The 18,286-nt window shown below is 40.8% G+C and overlaps 1 protein-coding gene across 3 annotated transcripts in view; it reads left to right on the forward strand.

The window, feature by feature from the left end:
• Positions 1 to 18,286, forward strand: part of LOC137431363 (retinoic acid receptor alpha-A) — a 279,676-nt gene that overhangs the window by 228,105 nt on the left and 33,285 nt on the right. The window lies entirely within an intron of this gene.

Here is an 18,286-nt window from a genome sequence, read left to right on the forward strand (position 1 = left end):
TCATGTCCCATATAAATTGTGAAAAACAACGTTTGTTTTTGTTTACCCTCCCCTCTCTTCCTCTATCACCTTGCTCTTTCTCTCTCGTATATATGATCCTTGCAATTCCAATTTCCTCCTCTCCCATTCCTTTCCCCCGTTTCTACACACTTTCTGCAATCCCTTGCCTTTCCAGTAATCTCTCTCCCATATTCCTCCTGCTTGAGCAGGACAAAACCTCCCAAAATATCTGGCCATATTGAATGGGTCTCCCCGTGGTTCAAGGTGAATAAGCATTTAAAATCCGTCAGCACATTGTCTAAATGGCCTGCCAAAGCAGGGTCAAACAATTTGGGGATCTGTGCTCCGTGGAATCCAGGAACTTGCCCAAGATCTGCATAGCAGGATATATGGTGAACAGTTTACGTTTTGCATCTCAGAGTAGACCAGAAAACCACAATACAGAATCACATTTAATCAAAATCTATCACAGGAATCACCATCGGTCCAATCTTTCATACCCTGATCTGCCCTTCGTTTTTGGCATCACTCGATGGTGAGGAATCAATTAAAAATTCGACTCGCTGGATCCAGATCTTCACCAAAATTGAATCGATTCTTCCTTGTCACACACCTCCGCCAAGTTTTGTCGAAATCCATCCATAATTTTTTGAAATATCCTGCTATCTATCGTTTTGGCCCTATCTCCCAATGGTGAAGAAATACTTCTAAAAAATTAAATAATTATCATATCTGAATCCATATTCAGATCTTCACCAAAATCGAATCGTCCTTGTCAGACACCCAACCGGTCCACCAAGTTTCGTCCAAATCAGTCCACAACTTTTTGAGATATCCTGCAATGTATCGTTTTTGGCCCGATCTCCCAATGGTGAAGAATTGCTTAAAAATTCGAGTAGCCGAAACCGGATCTACACCAAAATCTAATCATTTCGTCCTTGTCACATACGCCACATTTCTGCCAAGTTTCGTCCGAATCCGTCCACAAGGTTTTGAGGTATCTTGGTCACACAGACACACAGACACAGACACAGACAGACACACACAGACAGACACACACAGAGAGACACAGACAGACACATACAGACACATACAGACACACACAGACACATACAGACACACACAGACAGACAGGGGTAAAAACATAACCTCCATCCACCTTTGGTGGAGGTAATAAGTACAGATACATTCAAAGTGCACCGCCCCCATGCCAAATAAATAAATAACATCATCCAGCGCCCGGCGATACCGCCATGCAGCACATATAAACGGAATTGGGAGGGAGAGGTGTGCTATAATTGATTGATTAATTGCATAATTAAAATGAAAAAAGAATGAATGATAATTGTAAAATAATTTCTTAATCAATTGCTAAATAGCATACCTCAAACACCAGTGTTTCATTCGAAGCTGTAACTTTTTGAAAATTAATTAAATACGTAATTAATTGGAAAAATAATTAATTGATTAATCAATAAATTGATTTATTGATTAATCAATAAATAAAAAAAACTTTATAGCCACATCACTTGGTCACTGTCATGTCCGAATATCAGCTTCCTAGCTCAAAAGGTGCCTGAGATATTGCCCAGATGAGAGAAAATAAATGAGTGATTGATAATGAAAATAAATAAATAATAATGGTGTGATAATTAAATTATTAATCAAATGGCTAATATAATACTGAAACCACCACTGTTTCATCTGAATCTGTAACTAAAAAAAAAAAAAAAAAAATCAAGTCATTAATCGAATAATCAAATAATTAATCAATTAATTGATTAATCAATAAATCAAAAATACCATTTACAGCCAAGTCACTTGATCATTGTGATATCCAAATATCAGGTTCCTAACTCAAAAGGCACCTGAGATAATGCCCATAAGAGGATATAAATAGGTACTTAATTAATCGATAATAATTAAGTAACTAATCAATCAATTGATTCATCAAAAAACAAAAAAATACCATTTTTGCCAAAGCACTTGCTCACTATTGTGCCCAAATTTCAGCTTCATAGCTCAAAGAATGGCTGAGATGTTGCCCGGACAAACAATCAAGAAAGAAAGAGAGAAAGAAAGAAAGAAAGAAAACAAATAACCGGAGTGAAAACTGAGCGCTCCTTTCAGCGCGTGTCATCGCCGGGCCCCCTCCAGTGCCCGGCGATGACGTCATGCAGCGTCTGGAGATGGAATAGAAAAAGAACGGTGTACCAGATGTAAATTTTGTTGAACATGTGGTCTTGAAGATGGTGCAAAGTGGTCTGAAGTTGGGAGGAAACGGTACAGATTAAACGGAAGTCAAGCCAGACACAGTGGTTTATATCAGGCAGCAAAGTGTGTTAATAGTTAAATGGTGGTTTAACCCTCTCTTCTTTGAACGAGTAAATGCATTCCACTATTTCATCCCCAATTGTACATTTTCACTGTATATTTCAACCACGCAGATGTTTTTCAAATATGATTACACTAAAAAAATTTGTAAATCGTAGGAATAAAACAGGGCTGGCCCGATGTCCACCAAACTTTGCCTCCATGTTGGTAGTAGTCGGTCAGGTCATTGAAAAACTTCCCCACCCTCCCTCTGCGAGGGGGAAGGACTACTTGCAATTTTAGTCTGTGCACGTGCCACAATGCAAGTGGCTTAGTGACCCCTGCCGCAGACCAGGGATTGCTAGATGGGTACAAAATACTTTTGCCTCACCTCTTCCTTCTATGGAAAGTAAGAGAACAAGTTAGCTACCACTAGTCCATGGTGGACGTTAAAAAGCCCACCGTATATTTTAGCGAAGATTTGGCAAATTATTGCCAGCACCCTGACCAACTTACAAATTTCTGCCATACTCATTGAGATGATAGGCCAGAGCCAAAGGTTCGTGAAAAGCTTGGGCCAAAGCTGTTCTCTGGCTGACTCCACGAGAAGGTCGGAATAGCTGGGCCATGTTGGTGGCAGTGGGAATGGTAGTCACCTCAGAACAGCTCATTGGTTGAGTGTATAAAGCCTGATTACTGTGTTCGCTGCAATACCCATGGCCATTCATTGGAGAGTATCTGTTAACACATTCACTATGGTGGAACAATTTTGTGCATGCTGTGGACTCTGCTTTAACGGAATGTGCATCGCCCAGCAAGTCAAAAAGAAAAGTCCACCAGCAAAATAGATGACGGATGTGTTCTAAAATGAAGATTTGTAAAATTAAGGTTTGAGAACAACAGATGGTGAAGTCTGCATATCTCAGCTATTCAACGAAGAGCAACATAGCCGATGTATAAACTATGTAAGTTTAAGATGAACAACATTGTTGTAAGTGAAAATGGTTTTGTAATACTTTAGGCCTTTTTCTTAGATTTGACTTGATCGAGTCCTTTCGGTGTCTTTACCTGCCAAATCTGCTGAATTCCATGTCATTAATCACCAACTATATGATATATATTAATGTCTGTCCTGTCTGTGGTTCACGTGAGAGATCCTCCACAAGCCTGAGCTCAACATAAATAACCAAAACCCAAAGAAAACTTCCTTGTCCTATGAAGCCCTAAATATCTCAAATGTTGTGGATTCTGTTTAATAATCTTCTTCTTCATTAGTTTGCACAGCACTCTACTTTGCATTTGATTCAACTTTTGAATGATCTTATTGAGAGAACGATTTGTACCAAGTGCATCTACTTTTAATATTTCTTCACCTGATTTCAACTTGTACTGCTATTGTTGAAACGTTTTTTTAAATTCTAAATATAAATTCTTGGTGTTTGCATATGAGCATGCTGGTTCTTGCACCACAGGAATGAAAATTGGTTTCCTGTTTAATGTTCATTCTTTTTTTAGGCCTGGCTTGTTAATACTTGGTGTCACTTGTCTGGTAAATTATTTTGCTGCTGAAAGTGAAATCAGAAACAGGCAGTCAATTCTAGACTGCAAGGGAAAAAAGAGGATGCATGTTTATTGGTTCTGCCTGTGAGCAGAGACGCAATGCTGCTAATGCTATGATGCTATGATGCTATAATAATATAATATAATGTATGTATATATATATGAATATATATATGAATATATATATATATATATATATATATATATAATTATATATAATTATATATATATATATATATATATATATATATATATAATGCTATAATAATATTTTGTATATATATATACACACGCTATGATGCTAAGAGGATGGCTAGCTGAAGCCAGGTGAGTGGAACGAGGACTTGTCAAGGGTGGAGGAACTGCAGCTTCTAATTCTGTGGCACAACGGACATGGTATTAATGGTAGAAGAGTGATGGAAAGGAAACTGCACCACGTTGGGCTCGGGGCTCAATGCTGACAGTATGTGAGCTATCACCCAGAAGTCTAATTGCCTTGGACTGCACTCTATCATGAATGCACAGTGCAGACAAAGGAGCTCTGCCCCAAATGTGTGAGCTGTATTCCATCATGGGGTGAACTTGAGATGTATGAAGAGTAAGAGTCAAATTGTTTGGAAGAAGTAAAGTATTTTTGGGGCTCAAATATAAATCCCAATTTCTGGGAAGACTTTCTGGCAATGGTTACAATATAAGGCTTCATGAAAGATCAAGGAAAATTTCAATTCTCAGAATGATGATGGTGGAGGTTTGTGTGAAGGATCTGCTGGACAAGATTAGAGGGATAATTGGTTTGGACTGAGATGGGAATGAATTGGGTCTTCGTGTGGTCGAATGTAACAAGGTTGTTTGAGCCCCCCTTCCATTATAGAGTTAAGATCAGAATTCAGAGAGTTTACAGTTGAACTGTTGTTTGCATCCAATGATCGAGGAAGAAGACAACTGAAAATTTTAGTCGACAGAGGAGTGTATAGTTGTTATTGCAATGCTAAGAACGATATCTTATTGCAGTGACAATTGCAGAAGGGTGTGGACAGAGCCTACAGATATTCTTTCCAAGGGATTTTATATACATATACATACATATACATACATATACATATACACATACTTGTATGACAATAGAACAATAGAAGATACAGAACTTGATATCGGTCAAAAACAGCTATCGACCTTTGGGGGAGTTGCTTCTTGAAACCCTAATGGTGCTGGCGTTACCATCTAGTGGTGGCAGTTTTGTCTCCGAGTTAGCGGGTCATTTTTTTAGGGAGAAATCTTCCTCCTAAATGATGCCAGCCCATGGGGTTTGGCCGTGTTCTATCCTCTAAACACTGAGCGTCAAGCGAAGAAGCACCACGTGCAATTAAAAAAATAAGTATCCCCCGTGCGCTCCGCCAAGGTCTGACACGGGACATTAAAATGAACTCCGACCGACAAATCATCTGTCCAAGCACTTTTGTGTATGCAATATTTCAAAAACTGTTTAACATTTAGCTTTCATATTGCAGATATCTATTCCTCATTACATCATCTGAACCAGATTAGGTAATGGCTGTGATTGGCTGAATTATACTGCCATGGCAACCATCTCAGTAACTTGGCTTCTGTATGTGAGATTTCAAAACGGTGTCAATATTTATCTTTCATATTACAGAGATCTATTCCTCACACCACTCCTCAAAAGGCAGGGGACCTAGAGTATCAGCTCCTTTTTTTGTGCGACTTGGCTAGGGTCGGATTCAAACCGCTGGACTTTCACCCTGACCAAACCGGTCGGATTCAAACCGCTGAATGCGCATGCTTTAACCATAATGCCACTGATTCTGACTGGATCTGGCGTAGTTCATTCCAGTTGGTATGAGCCAAAAACGTTTAGTGGAGGGATGTGATTGGGGGTTGGGGGAGTCGAGGTGTGAAGGGGTGCTTGGAGTAGAAATCTGACAATGGTCTAAGGAGCCAAGGGGCTGACAAGCTGAGAAAGGTCATTTATAATGGTGAATGCCTCAGCTTCCTGTCCTGGTCGGTCGTTGTGAGAGGTTTGAAGAAGTCAAGTGGAATTGTCATATTTTTCATCACCAAGCATGTTGTCATGGAATGGAAAGGTTTGTAGCGGACGTTTTTGCCCACAAAACAGCTCTTATTGCAACTTGTAGCAATTCTGAATTTCTGATCACTTATCTTCAACTGCTGTTTGATTTGTTTGCTTTGGTTGGCCAAGTGATGCCTTCGACATGTGTATTTATGGCTGAAAGTTATAGCAATGGTGAAATAGCTCAAAGGGTTTGGATTTGTCTTCTGATGTGATAGTTTTTGGTTTTCGTTGGTGAAGAGATGTCATCTATTGAACAACATTGAAATGTTTGCTTTTATTTGTACCAAAACGTTAGATGTAGTAAAGGTTAGTTTATTGGAAAACTTTATAGAATCTGTGGAAGGGGTAAATTGCCTGTATGGAGCAGAATATCAATATCCACACACTTCCCTCAGTTTGGTAGAGGTTGGGATTTTGACATTGTTCTGTAAGCTCGGCTTTGCACATGACGACCATCGTGGCTCAGCCTTGCAGTGTAGTTTAATAGATTAGAAACCTGTTTATGAAGGAGAATATTTGCTTTTTGGGGATATTGTAGCTTAGGCGAAGGAAAAGAAAAAAAAATTGGCAAAAATCTCACAATGATCAATTTCTTTCTCGCACTTTTTGTGCCTATGTTGTCTTTTTATGTTGCAGAGGCATTGTTTTTTGGTTGTCCGTTCGTCCGTCCATGATAGGTTTTTGTTACCATGACAACTTGACGGCAGCTGAAGGTATCTAAGTCGAACTTGGTGCAGGTATGTGTTATGTGGCAAAGATGAACTGATTAGATTCTGGGGTCAATAGGTCAAAGATCAAATGTCAGACGACCTTTAGGTAAAACTTATGTTACCAAGCTAACTTGTGAAGCAGTCATGGGCTTTTTTTTTACCAAACTTGGTATAATTAGGTTTCCTCTGCATTCCATGCAGAGGAACACCGATTGTTTTTCCGAGAATTTAAAATTATTTTTCTTATTCTTCCACCAGATTTTCACTTTCGAAAATTTAAAATTAATGTTCTCAGCAACCGTTGGTCCGATTGAATACCTGTTTCAATCTTTGCATGTTTCAATTCGATCTTTGCAAATCGGATTGAATACCTGTTTCCACGTTTATGTGAGAATTTCCAAAGAGGCATGTTTTTGATTATCAGGTAAATATCACCTTTGTAGTATATATTGTTGTCCCCCGTCGCACAGCGGAGCGAAAGGGGGACTATGGTTTTCCCCTCCGTCCGTGTGTCCGTCCGTCCGTCCGTCCTTCCGTGCGTGTGTGCGTGCGGGCATGCATGCGTAAGCGAAGGACCGCATTCGAATTTGGTGTGTGGGTGCAACCCACGTCAAAATCCAAGATGGCCGCCGCCATGTATGTCTGATGCCATGGATGTCTGAACCTTGTGAGCTGAATATCTTGAAAAATAAGCGAAGTACCAACTTCTAATCTGGTGTGTGGGTGTATCTAGGCACAAGGAAGAACGCTGTTTAAAACTGGGTCGCCACGTCAAAATCCAAGATGGCCGCCGCCATGTATGTCTGAACCTTGTGAGATGAATATCTTGAAAAATAAGCGAAGTACCAACTTCTAATCTGGTGTGTGGGTGTATCTCGGCATAAGGAAGAACGCTATTGAAAATTGGGTCGCCACGGCAAAATCCAAGATGGCCGCCACCATATATATGTCTGAACCTTGTGAGCGAAATATCCTGAAAAATAAGCGAAGTACCAACTTCTAATCTGGTGTGTGGGTGTATCTAGGCATATGGAAGAACGCTGTTTAAAATTGGGTCGCCACGTCAAAATCCAAGATGACCGCCGCCATGTATGTCTGAACCTTGTGAGATGAATATCTTGAAAAATAAGCGAAGTACCAACTTCTAATTTGGTGTGTGGGTGTATCTCGGCATAAGGAAGAACGCTATTGTAAATTGCGTCGCCACGTCAAAATCCAAGATGGCCGCCACCATATATATGTCTGAACCTTGTGAGCGAAATATCTTGAAAAATAAGCGAAGTACCAACTTCTAATCCGGTGTTTGGGTGTATCTAGGCACCAGGAAGAATGCTATCGAAAATTGGGTCGCCACGTCAAAATCCAAGATGGCCACCGCCATGTATGTCTGAACCTTGTGAGCAGAATATCTTGAAAAATAAGCGAAGTACCAACTTCTATTCTGGTGTGTGGGTGTATCTAGGCATAAGGAAGAACGCTATTGAAAATTGGGTCGCCACGTCAAAATCCAAGATGGCCGCCTCCATGTACGTCTGAACCTTGTGAGCGAAATATCATATCATAGCATGTTTTCTGCGTCTTCCACTTTGTCAACTCGCATCACTTCCCCGACGGGGGACCGAGGCGTAACGCTTGTTTCAGATAACAGACTCGTGTCGGCATCTTTGCAGCGATTGGGAAGGAGAACGGCGGCCCTTTTTTTGGTGCATATCTCGTCATGTCGCATTATTTAATCATATTATACACATTAAATGCTGCTCTTTGGAACGCGATGTGTATTGTCAGAGTTAATGGGATTTGCTATTTTCAATGTGAATGACGATTTGTGCCTTCAAGCAAAGCAGAGACTTCGTTTTATATTTTTTTCATAAATCACTTAGGTAAAGTTGTGTTTGCATGGTTCGAGCTTCGTTTTATATTTTTTAATAAATCGCTGAGGTAAACTCGTGTCGGCGTGGTTCGAGCGATTGTGGCCCGTCTGTCGGCATTGGTTGATGGACGTTAAGCTGGCCGTCCCATCTGTCGGCATTAGTTGATGGCCGTCAGGCTGCTCGTCCCGTCTGTCGGCATTAGTTTCATCACGTTGGAATTTATTGAGCATCATCTAGGGATAAATTGATGGAGAAAAAAATAATAATGTGAAAGCGGGGTTGTATGAAAGCAGGAAGGCAGAGGAAACTGGTCATCACTGCCAGCAGTTACAAAGTGGCAGTTCTAGTTATATATTATAATGCAAAGGTGAACTGATTATATTTCTGTATTGAGGTCAAAGGTCACTTTCTATATATAATAGGTTTTTGTTATCGCGATAACTTAATTACGGCTGAATGGAACTAAGTTAAACTTGGTACTTGTATGTACGATGAAAAAAAATAAAGGATTACATTATGGGGTCAAGAGGTCAAAGGTCATGTCAAGTAAAAATGTGATACTTGAGAACAGCTGAAGAGATTTAAATCAAACTTTGTGCACGTATATCTAATGATGTAATAATGTGGACGGAAGCACATCGGTTGACGCCGCAATGTCAGAGTGCCATTCTAGTTATTCATTTACTACGAGTAATTACCCTTTGGGAAAAGGTGTCTCTGGAGAATCCTACACACACGAAATAAGACCATATAGTGAATAGCTTATTTGTAATTCAACTGGCTATTCACCCTTGTTTTTTGTAATTTACTACCTTCCATTTTATTTTCCATTTGAAGTCCCAATTCCATGAATTCTGTCTGTTTTCCATGATCGCAGAAAATCACTGGCTCCAGGTTTTTCAACCCTTTCGGCATGTGTGCCTTGGTGGAAGTACAAGCTTATTCAGTGCCTTCAGAAAGTATTCATAACCCTTGACCTTTTCACATTTTGTAGTTACAGGCTGAATTTAAAATGGATTAAATTGAGATTCTTTGTCATTGATCTAAACATAACACCTGATATTGTCAAAGTGGAATTTATTTTTTGGAAATCTCTACATATTAATTAAAGATGAAAACCTGAAATTTGTTGAGTCAGTAAGTATTCAACCCCTTTGCTATGACACTTCAAATTGTGCTCAAATGCATCCAATGTCCTTTCATCATCCACAAGTCTTTACAACTTGATTGAAACCCACCTGTGACTAATTCAATTGATGGGGCATGATTTATAAAGAAACACACCGTTCTATATAAGGTCCCAAAGTTGGTGGTGCATGTCAGAGCAGAAACTCTACCATGAAGTCCAAGGAACTGTCCGTAGAACTCCGAGATAGAATTGTGAGGAGGCATAGATCTGGGGAAGGGTATAAAACAATTTCTAAGAGTGTTGAAAGTTCCCAAGAGCACATTGAGCTCCATCATTAGGAACTGGAAAGAATAGGGAACTACCCAGACTCTTCCTAGGGCTGGCCGTCCAACCAAACTGTGCAACTGGGCAGGACGGACATTGGTCATGGAGGTGACCAATAACCCAATGACAAATCTAATAGAACTGCAAGGTTCCTTGGCTAAGATGGGAGAACCTACCAAAAGGACAACACTCTCTGCATCTGCAGCTCTTCGCAAGTCTGGGCATTATGGGAGACTGACCAGACAGAAGCCACTCCTGAGAAAAAGGCACATTACAGCATGCCTGGAGTTTGCCAAAAGGCACATGAAAGGCTGACAGCATGAGGCAAAATGTTCTGTGGTAGGATTAGATGAAAATTGAACTATTTGGCCGAAATGCATAGCGCTACGACTGGTGGAAACCATGCACAGCTCATCACCCATCTTAGACCATCCCTACCGTGAAGTATGGTGGTGGGCAGCACCATGCTATGGGAATGGTTTTCAGTGGCAGGAGCTGGGAGACTTTTAAGGATAGAAGGAACAATGAATCGAGCCAAATACAGGATAATCCTTGAGGAGAATCTGCTTAAGAGTGCAAAAAGAACTTTGACTGTGGCAAAGATTTACATTCCAACAGGACAATGACCCCAAGTATACAGCCAAAGCAACACTGGAATGGCTTCAGAACAAGAATGTGAGTCGTTGAGGGGCCCAGCCAAAACCCAGACTTGAATCCCATTGATAATCTGTGGAAAGTCTTTCAAGATTGCTGTTCACTGACGCTCCCCATCCAACTCGACAGAGCTTGAGCAAATTTGCAAGGAACAATGGGAGAAACTCCCCAAATCCAGTTGTGCAAAGCTGATACAGACATACCCAATGATACTCGAAGCTGTAGTTGCTGCCAAAGGCACTTCTGCGAAGTATTGACTCATTGGGTTGTATACCTATGTAAATTCGATATTTCTGTATTTATTTTTAATTATTTTGTAAAAATATATATATATAAAAATATCCACTTTCACATTATGGGGTCGATCAATGACAAAAAATCTCAATCAATTTAATCCAATTTCAATTCAGTCTGCAATACAACACAATGTGAAAATCGTCAAGGGGTGTGAACACTTTCTGAAGGCACTGTAAATGTATAGCTCTCATCTTGTTGCACCATTAAATTGGAAAGATTTCAAATATGATAATTATTTCAGCTGATATTTATTTTATTTTAACTTTTTAAAAAAGAAGTGTTGAAATCTTGTTTTGTTTGTGCTATTTTTTATTGCGTCTAATGTTGAGTTTAAACATTTTATGACTGGGCAAATCTTTATTGAGTTGTTAGATCAATATGATATGGAATTGCCCTGGCTTTGTGCCACTACTGAATTGAAGTGTTGCTTTGTTTGTGCAATTCTACGACTACACTTGCTTCCATATTGCTATTTTATTGTGATATTGTTTGATGTCAGTTCCTTTACAAGGAACTTCATTGCAGGAGGAGGCCATTAGCTTGTTTGGCCGTGCTCTATTTTTTTCTTTGTCTGCGCTCCTCAGGCTATTATTACTAACTTGCGGTTGTTTGTCCATGATGCATCCCTTTATATGCTGATGATCAAGCAAGGAAGCAGCACGTACCGTCTTTGGTATGACGAGGCCGTAGTTTGAACCACCTACCTCTCAGACTCTGAGCAAATGCTCCAAACGCACCACAATTGGCGTAGACTTGCTTACCCTTGCATTCTTGATTTGTGTAGGTTTTCAATCCAAAATCCATCGCTATGGGCAGATGAATACCGCTATATTGGTAAAACATGCAAAGCGTCACAGGAAGTTGATTGGTTATCTTTAGCACTTTCATACTTTGGCGGTCTAAATATTTTTTGTTGACTCTTTCCGGGGTTGGGAGGTAGGGGTGAGGAAATGGTCACTAATTATTATCTATTTGCTGATATGCATTTTACTTTGTATGGAAAATTATTGCCAAAATGATTTTCTGTCACTGGAGTCAAATGTGTTTGTATCTATGTGAAAGCTGCACTTGCAACCAATTCAGATTATTTGACAGATGGAACTGAATTGCATACTAAGACATGTTCCATCCCTGTCCTGTGAATATATTGTTAGGATAAGCACATGTTTTTAAAGATCACCCTGTGCCAAAGTAAAGCCGACTAACTGTACATTTCGTTTATTGGTTTGTTCAATATCAGTTCCTCATTTGTTCACAAATGGGAGATAGTCCACACACATCCTGCAAGTTTTTTTAGTCGGACATTTTCTTACAATTTTGGATTTTATTTTTCAGCGACATCTGCTTAAGATGTTGTTTTTTGCAGTTGGTACTTTTTGATGCGCATTGTTACGATATCTTATGTTGTTTGGAAATGAATATGGTATTTCACCCTTGGTGTTAATGTGCCAGTCTGTCAGAATGAATTCTTGCATTTGTGGGACTTTGTTTTGTGACAGACGGCTCTTTGATCATTCACCATTTTGGCCTTTGAGTGATGGTGAGCAGAGAAGAGAATGATGTCCCTTGTTTTAGGGGTCAATTGAAGAAGGCTCAGGGTTCGAGTACCCCCACTGTGGCTTCTAGGATGTGGAGGGGAGCATTATTCTGAAAGATGTTTATGCCTTAGGAGCGCATCCTGCCTCATTTGTGCTTTGGGAGTGGAATAGCTCTCGTAATCTACTTTATACCGGCCAGATAAAGTTGTACCTCAAGCACTGCCAAACTGAACTGCCAGAAACCTTTTGTCATCATCAAAGTTCCGACAGCTCTGATTAAGGCAAAGGAGATAAGTGAGTGATTCGTTAGTTCAACTTTCCTGATAAGTTTACGAGAATACTGTAACGTGGTAAATCCAGGAGGGGGGGAGGGACCATATTGATGTAATGTCATCTCATTTTAAGTGGATATATATATATATATATACATACACACACATACTTGGTGCCTATTACTTTTATATTGTTTTTTTTTTGTTACAAAAGTTCATCAAATTGGTTGTTTCGTGTTTGTGTGTGTCACAAAATATAATGTAAATTATGGCTCGATTGCAGTTTGTCAAAAACAAAACTGCTCAGTGCCTAAAGCAACGTCCACTGCTAACCGCAACTTCAATAAACCGACATTGGCTTGACAGTAAATAGAAAATTACACCACACTGATGACTTTCAGTGAGCCAGAATTGCATCCATGGATTGAAGATTGTGGAACAAGATTTTTTTTCTCCTGGGTTTCACAATGCCTGTCAGGGTGCCTGCACACCATTAGCTTTCCTTCCCTTTATCTGTCCATTAGATTTCCTTCCCTTTCCATGTTATGTTGCATTTACATTTTTTGAGCATCATCAGCCTATCTGCAGAATCCGTTGTAGATTTTGCAGCTCCAATGCAACGTGTTTATCTGCTTCATAACTTGCTGGACCACTACCATAGTGGTGTTCATGGCATCCAATTTCTGCATGACCTTAGCCGTGAAGTTTTGGAAATCGCTCCGATATGCTGCGAATGCCTCCTGCCTCACTCAGCCATGATGGTTGGAGTTGAAGATTGATTTATCACTATTTTGTCGACAATATGACTCTTTATTGTCTCATAAATTATTATATTTGTTATGGATTTTCAGAGCGTTCTCTCCATCTCTTTTCGTGACGTCATCTTTGACGATACGTGACCTCACTAAAAATGAGAGTACTAATGTATTTACTAAGTCCCAGCACCATTGTGTGGTTTATCTTATGACAGATTAATCAGTCGATTGATGCCCTAACATATTGGTAGGAAAATACAGTTTTTGCAAGTACTCATTTAAAAATGGTAAATTAAAGTTCATTTTAAATTTTGAACAGCTAAGACCTTTTGTACCAATCCATGGACTTGATGATGAAACCTCGATCCATTTTTAAGATTGATATTTCTAAATAGATTAAATGTACTTTATGTGCATACCGTATTAGGCGATGTACTCAAACAGATGCAATTTTATTTTTAATACTCCATGTTTTCCAACTTTAAAAGGCCACCCCATCACATGCATTGCAGTTTTTTATTGGTTGACGAGTTATCAAACAGAGTGACCACTATATTCGCCATGTGTGTGCGTCTGGCTGTGTTTGTGTCTGTCTGTCTGCAGCATAACTACCCGATGATATCATCCGATCTTGATGAAACTTGGGTGGGAGGTTGATATCGTGATCTAGTTGTGTCCTGCCGAGAGTGGGCGTATTGCGCCCATTGTGGGCGGAGCCACGCCCGAAAAAGATGTCTTTTTAGGGGGTATTCAATTTCAAGCTACATCTTCTCCGAGGGGTTCGGTGGAATCTGGCAGGGGTTTCAATATTTGGTTAGGCCAATGTCATGTCTCGCCCCCACGGAGCTCGATTTTTCATTTTTCATTTTTTTTCTCTTTTTGTTTTTTCACCGAATTTTCGGTATTGTGTAGCTAACTAACCTCATAACTGATTATACATTATTTTCTATCTCATTTCAAGTTCAGTAACCTTCATTTTGACATTTCCGGGCCTGGCCTGTCCGGGCCTGTTTCGGTTATAGTCCGTCCTTTGTCCTTGAATAATGATCAAACGAAATAATAATATCAAAACTAATAATAATCAAAACGATCATTCATATATTTCACATTCTTTGTCATTGAATACCGCTCGCTCGTGAACCATCGTCGTCTCCTGACTTGTCTTTATAATTTTTAAACCATTAAACGGCAAATGTTTTCAAGAACGTTACAACCAATGAACCATCCACAATCTCTACATGATGAAAATCATTGTAACAAATAAAAGCTTGATTAAAAAGTTGTAACTTTCTTTTTAGCTGTATGGTTGGCTGCAGGTGTCCTGCAGTTGTAGACAGCTGTACGGTTGGTGTCCTGTTTTCTGAGGAGTTTGTAGACAGTGTGGTGAGTGTGACTAGAGTGAGTGAAAGGTTGATTATGGTGAAAATGATGATTGGAAAGCTCTTGGTGAACGTCATCTCGGGATGGTTGGTCGGAGCGATGAAGAAAGGGACAAGTTCTGGTGTGCGATAGAGAAGCTGATGGAAAACGTGAAAGATGAGGAAGTTGTTGTGGTGGGAGGAGACCTAAATGGACATGTGCGAAGGAGTATGGACGGTTTTGACGGAGTTCGTGGGGGTTATGGATATGGTGTGAGGAATGGAGAAGGTGTAAGGATTCTAAAGTTTGCTGATGGAGCTGGTTTGTTGATTTGTAATACTCAGTTCCAGAAAGAGGATAATAAGCTTGTTACATACACATCAGGTGGGTCGACGACAACCGTTGACTACCTGATGGTGAGTAGGCGAGATAGGGGGCACCTACGGGACACAAAGGTGATCCCGGGGGAGGAGCCTGTTTCACAGCACCACTTGGTTGTCTGCTACATAAGGGTGAAAGGTGTGAGGAGAGCTCAGCGGGTGACGTACCAACCGAGAATGAAGGTGTGGAGGTTGAAAGAGGTGACAGTGAGGGAGGCATTAAAAGAGAGGCTGAGTATGGCAGAGGATGATGTGTTGAGCTTGAATGTGGTTGGATGTCAATGAAAGATAGTCTGTTGGGAGCCGTTGGTGAGGTATGTGGATGGACTAAAGGACCACAGAGGCACTCGGAAACATGGTGGTGGGATGATGAAGTTGGAAAGAGGATTGACGAGAAGAGGAAGACGTTCAAGGAGTGGCAGAAGGCGAAGGGTACGGGGGCAGAAAAGGCAGAACATGAAAGTTATAAGGCAGCCAAGAAGGCTGCAGAGAAAGAGGTAGCAAAGGCATGGAGGAAAATGTTCGGAGAACGCTTAAATTCGGAAGAGGGTCAGAGAGCGGTATTCAGGATTGCAAAGCAGATAGCGAAAGAGAGGTGCGATGTGATGGGGGTGAGTTGCTTGAAGGATGAAGTGGGACAAATCCTTGTGGACCCAGATGGAATTAAAGGAAAATGGAAGAGATATATGGAAATGCTGTTGAATGCAGAGAATGAATGGGACGGCAACATCGAGGGTAACCCAGTTTTAGGACCGGCAGAGAAGATAACTCAGAAGGAAGTTGAGGAAGCGATAAAAGCAATGAAGAGTAGAAAAGCAGGAGGGTTGACGGGAGTTGTGGGAGATATGTTGAAGGCAGCGGGAAGTTGGGGAGTGAAAAGAATGACAGAGATCTGTAATCTGGTGGTGAAAGAAGGCCGCATTCCAGTGAATTTGGAACTGAGTACCCTCGCCCCTCTATACAAGGGGAAAGGTGACCCTCTGGAATGTGGCTCGTATTGAGCGATAAAGTTATTGGAGCATGGAATTAAGGTATTGGAAAGGGTGTTGGAGAGGAGGATAAGGAAAAAAGTGAAGATCGACGAAATGCAGTTTGGATTTATGCCAGGAAGAGGAATGACAGGTGCGCTTTTTATTGTAAGGCAGTTGCAGGAGAAGTACATGGAGAAGGGGAAGAAGTTGTTTCATGGGTTTGTTGATCTGGAGAAAGCATTCGATGGGGTTCCATGTGAAGTAGTGACATGGGCATTGAGGAAGTTAGGAGTGGAGGAATGGTTGATCAGAGTACTGATTGCAATGTACGAGAGAGCGCGCACAGCTGTAAGGACGAAGGACAGGAACAGTGGTGAGTTTGAGGTGAAGGTGGGAGTGCATCAGGGGTCGGTACTATGTCCACTACTATTTGTAGCTGTGATGGATGTGCTGGCTCAGAATGCAAAGGTGGGTTTACCGTGGGAGTTGTTGTATGCAGATGATCTGGTGTTGATTGCGGAAAGTATGGATGGACTGAAGGAGCAGATGAACAAGTGGAAGGAATGTATGGAGACAAAAGGTCTGAAGGTGAATATCGGAAAAACGAAGGTGATGGCAAGTGGTAAAGCATGTGGTGAGGTGGAAAGAACTGGGAAGTGGCCGTGTGCTGTGTGCAGGAAGGGTGTCGGAGTGAACTCCATTCAATGTACAATGTGCGCTGAGTGGGTTCATCAAAAATGTAGTGGTCTGAGAGTGTCATTAACCAGTGTGGCAGCTACATTCAAGTGTAAGGTGTGCACAGGGGGAGCTGCAGATGGAGGAAATGTCGAGTTAGATCTTGGAGGCAGTGTGAATCTGGAAGGTGTGAAAACATTTTGCTACCTAGGAGACATGCTGAATGGAGAAGGTGGATCAGACTCGGCAACGGTTGCTGGAGTGAGATGTGCATGGAACAAGTTTCGGGAACTGAGTGGCGTGCTGACGAGGAGGGGAGTGTCGTTGAAGCTGAAGGGAAAGGTGTATGCTGCATGTGTGAGACGTGTTAGGATTTATGGGAGTGAGACATGTTTGGTGAATGTGGAGCAGCAACGGAGGCTGGAAAGGGTGGAAATGCGAATGGTTCGGTGGATGTGCCGAGTATCGTTGAGAGAGAGGAAGACAAATGATGAATTGTGAAAGATGATGGGAATAGAGCCTGTGATGGATGCTGCAAAGAGAAACAGGTTGAGATGGTTTGGTCACGTGTTGAGGAAGGATGAAAGTGACTGGTTGAGAAGAGTGATGGAAATGATTGTAGAAGCAAGTAGGGGACGGTGAAGAATGAGAAAGACTTGGCTATAGGTGGTGGAAGAAGGAATGCGGGCAAGGGGGTTAACAAGGGGAGATGCAGAAAATAGGGCAAAATGGAGAAGATTGTCATGGGGCCCGCAAGGCTAACCCCCGCTCTTGCAGGGAAGATGGCCTTAAAATGTCTATTGTTGTTGTTGGTTGGCTGCAGGTATTTCATTACATTTTGGATTTCTTTTTAAAGCTACAAATGTTCTTCCTTTTGCTGTTTATAAAATTGCTCTGTGTTTACATTCATATTGTCATTATTTAAGAAATGAATATCTGGTGTGGCTTAAATTGATGAGAGTAATCAATTCTTTTTGCAGACCCATCACTGAACAACGTGGTGGTAATTGCTGTATAGTACATCGTGGGTCTTTTGCAAATATGCATAATATTTTGATGGAATCTCTTTTGGGATATTTATGCAACTTCTTTTTTGTTGAGATACCCAAAGCTTTAGTTTGTTTAAAAACAAAAAAGTGCTTATCCTACTTACATCATAGACTTTTAAAACCAATGTGCATATGTGCTTGCCTTTTTAAAATGTTATTTTGCATATACAGGGTGGTCCAGAAACCCTGCGCACATTTTGAAGAACGATACCTGCATCGAACAACTATGTTTATTATTGTTCTTTGGTGCAAAACAAAACATGATTACTCGTTAAACAGTCCAATCAGTCTAATATACATGAAACCGATCAGTTCAAATGTTCAAACTGCTTTCTTT

The sequence above is a fragment of the Myxine glutinosa genome, chromosome 7, assembly GCF_964187855.1.
Source record: "Myxine glutinosa chromosome 7, kmMyxGlut1.1, whole genome shotgun sequence".
Classification (NCBI taxonomy): Eukaryota; Metazoa; Chordata; class Myxini; order Myxiniformes; family Myxinidae; genus Myxine; species Myxine glutinosa.